Genomic DNA, 4,003 nt, shown 5'->3' on the forward strand with positions numbered 1-4,003 from the left:
TGGCATATAATATTTATGGTTTAGCTTCTTGCTGTAATTTCAGTAACTGATGGTTGTGAGAGAGAACCAGGTTATACATCATATATTATAAATTAATGATTGATTTTATCTGGCAGACACACATCTGAAAAGATTATTATCTAGGCCTGTAAAGAGATGGATAAAATAATGGTACAATTAAATTTTGATGGAATAAAGTATGTCCTCCTTGTCTTCCTGTTTGTTTTATTTTATTGGCTGGAGGGTGGAGGCAATTAATTGCCTCTGTGTCTTTAATTCAGTGTGCAGGTGCTTTCTGTGACACACATCAAATTTTATGGGCCTTATCCTGCTTTCATTCACATGACATTCATTTTTGCCACCCAATGTATGTAACTGAGAGGGTTTGGCAGTTTAGGTGAGTAAAGGAAAAAGACAACATATTTCACAGACAGCACATTTAGATTCAGGATTAACAGTCACTTTATAATCCCATTACATGTTTTAGAATGATTGTAATTAATCTAATATCTTAGGGCCCTTTAAGAGAGTTGGGGTTAGCCCCATCTCTGACTGATTAGCTGTCTCCCTGGTGAAGTGTTCGAGGCCAGGGATCGGGTGGTAGGACCACATGATCTGCTGTCTTAAATAGCAGGGCAACAGTCCTATCAGTTGAGAAGGATACTTACAAGTGGCTAGTCACTTGCTGGGGTAGGGCTAGGGGTAGGGAAAAGGAAGGACTTGGCTCATCTGTTGAATTGTTTTGTTTTAGAGAAATAAATTCAAACATGGAGTGAAATCTTGGTGCTGCTGGGAATGTTACATGATGCATTGGCTGGTGAATTGGCCTACAGACACAGTTATTCTCTTGTATGTTGTTTTTAGTAAACCTATATGTATTCAATGGTAAATTGACAGCATTCCATAAGAAGTTGGTTGACTGAAATCTAAGAATGAAATGGCCAACAGCCAAAGTTAAGAGGTTTAGTTCTTCAACACTACACTGTCGGAGCCACTTTCTTCCTGATTCCAGCTGGTTATCAGGGGAGGACCTGAAATCTGAAAAGTGGCAGTCAACTATTAATCTTCTAATCCACTAGATTGTTAGTACCTACACTAAATAAAACAACTACATAACATAATGTTTAAGGTAGAATGATGATTATTTAATGGGATATAAAAATGGAGAATTTGAGGCCCAATCCGGCATGTGTTTTATACAAAACTCCCATTAACATCAAATCTGTTGATTATTTGAGTTTGCCCCCATTATTCCAAGTTCAGCCTTAACAATGCGGTGCAAAGTAGCATTATAAACTGTCACCTTTCAAGAGATTTCTCTCTATATATGTCTTAATGAACAAATTTGACCTTCTTTGCAAGACCTTTATATTACAAACTTGAGCAACCAAATACTGTTTCAAACTTGTAAAGAACACTATACCTTTTCTATAATCTCATAAACAGGGGTTTATAAATGTTTATAGACTTTTATTATTGTCCTTTTGACTTGAGGCTTTTACTTTTCCAAACATGAATCAATCCCAGGATTATTAAAGTGCAGTTTTCTTTTGTAAATATTGTCAACTATATTTGTTTAAGAGACTGTGTAGCATAAATTAAAAAAAAATACTCCAAGTATAGTTCCAAGATGGAGGAATAAAACATCTTTTCAAATTTTGAAAAGATAAATTGCTGTAGGAGCTTTCTATATTGTTCAAAACCTGCTCCATTTATTATCCATTTTCACCCCAGAATATGAACAACTGCTTGACTTTAAATATACTCTTCAGTTTTATTTTTAAAGATATATGTTTACTTTTGTATTTCAATTAAGTGTCTGTTCCATTTAGCTCTGTGTGAAAGGGAGTTCGAGTTCTGCTGTTGGTCAGGGTAAATTACTACTTTAAAAAATATTGTTCTGTGTGGCAGGGATGCTAATTGTCACAGGCATTCCTCTTTATTGAATAAATCAAAAAAAATATAAATACAAAGATTTCTGAAAAATTACCTAAAGTTAGTAAACAACCCTTGAGGGAAAGGAAGAGACTATTCTGTTGTAATGAGAGTCTCTTGCTTTCTTTTGAATGCTGTTATATCTTTCAGAGTTAAGTCTTTTTTTTTCTTTTGTACCTCTCTTTAGGATTAATTTTAACCTCCATTCTTTGCATTATGGACTTAATCAAGTCCTCTTTGGGATGGAAGAAGTTTGCTTTGGTTTCTCAGTTACAAAAGGACAGCAACTAGGGATGGGGTAAGAGCAAATAAGAACCAACTCAAACTCAATGTACTGAAATGAAACAAACTTTTCTTGGACAATCAGACTGTGCAGGGACTTCAGGATCTGTCATATAGAATAAAATAGCTGTTTAAATATATCCATGCTAGTAAGGATCATTTTTCATTGTCAAGCGCTATTTGACCACCTAAACAAAGTTCCTAGTTAAAAGAAGAGGAATATCTGAGGAATACCTGCTTCAGGCATGGCAAAAGGTCCCTCCTTGTTATGGACACCCTTACTTACAATGAGGAGTACCTTATCCAACAAGTTTCACTGAAATTAGGGTCAATAAGGGTGTCAGAATTGGGCTCCATGACTTTGATTATGCTGCTTTGTTGCTGAAGGGTGGGAATTTTGGGCTTCACTGTTGGCAGGTGAATGCTTAATAGCTGCACACTAACCATCCTGCTCGAAAAGCTATCGGTTGCAATGAATATCAGTTAGTCTGAGAGATCAAGTTCTGAAATACAGTAACTATTGTGCTTGACATATAAGCTTTCTGAGAGACACTAATAATGGTGCTTGCTGAGCAAAATCATCTGTGTTAATAATGGCTCCTGATTTACTAGTTTGTTAATAGTCTGACATTGCAACAGATATGTTTGGCCTTGAAATTGCTCAGACTTTTTGAACCTTTGGCATTGTATCTGTAACAGTAAATCTACTGTACATTTCAGATGCTCATGTAGCTGAAGAATACAAATAGTGTTTAAACAAGATAGGATTGAAAGGCATGTTATGTGGTGGTAGGCGACAAATCTTGTTTTCCTTTATTTGATCATGTTTGATGTTTGCAGCTAGAAAGTGTGTGAGATCACATTTCTAATACATGCTAAGACTACTTTTTACTCTGTCTTGTTTGCTGCTTTTAATTGTTTGTGTTCCTAACCCTGCAGATACAAGAGATAAAACCAGCAATTGTGAAATACAAAATCTCTTTAAGCTCACTAAGCTCTTGAGTTTCTTCTTGTAGTCCCTGGCACACATTGCATCCATTCCTTTTTAGCTATACTCACATTAAAACATTTTCCTCCATAATCCCCATTCTCCTCAATAGTGGCAGTATTTTTATCAAGAGTGTCTCCTTAGGTAATTTTCTGTTGTTTTTTTTTTAATTCTTGCTGCATCACCACCTCTGCTTCCACTGAGGCCTGGTTTATACTAGAAAAGTAGGTTGTTTAAACTATGTTGGTCAGGTGTGGTGTTCCACTGACCTAAATCCCTATGTACAGAAAGAAGAATCCTTCCATCCAGCTACCGTCTCTTGTGGAGGTGGATTACTTATGCTGCTGATGGGAGCACCCCTCCTGTCAGTATAGGTAGTGACGCGCTGCAGCAGTGCAACTGTGCTGCTGTAGCATTTTAGGTGTAGACAATCCCAGAGTAAACTTACTTTTGAAGCACAGTTCTGCTTTAGAAATTCGTTCTGTCAAAATGGCATCATGGTGGTGCAGGTCGACTCCACCACTTGTGACATTCAACAAATCTCTTAGGGCTTGAATAAGTGGGAAAAATTAAAGGAGTACTGGTGGCACCTTAGAGACTAACAAATTTATTAGAGCATAAGCTTTCGTGAGCTACAGCTCACTTCATAGCTTATGCTCTAATTTGTTAGTCTCTAAGGTGCCACCAGTACTCCTTTTCTTTTTGCGAATACAGACTAACACGGCTGCTACTCTGAAACCTGGGAAAAATTAGTGGCCTAGCTAACAGGATAGCTCTACCAGTAAAACTCCCGGTTGT

General features: G+C 36.9%; 1 long non-coding RNA gene across 1 annotated transcript; it reads left to right on the forward strand.

The window, feature by feature from the left end:
* The first annotated feature begins 273 nt into the window (after nt 1–273).
* On the forward strand, nt 274–3,193 carry LOC122455508. Its single transcript, XR_006273730.1, has 3 exons — nt 274–397; nt 754–817; nt 2,123–3,193. It is a non-coding gene; the product is annotated as an uncharacterized LOC122455508 (long non-coding RNA).
* Nucleotides 3,194–4,003: the final 810 nt, after the last annotated feature.

Source organism: Dermochelys coriacea, chromosome 8, assembly GCF_009764565.3.
Source record: "Dermochelys coriacea isolate rDerCor1 chromosome 8, rDerCor1.pri.v4, whole genome shotgun sequence".
Taxonomy (NCBI): domain Eukaryota; kingdom Metazoa; phylum Chordata; order Testudines; family Dermochelyidae; genus Dermochelys; species Dermochelys coriacea.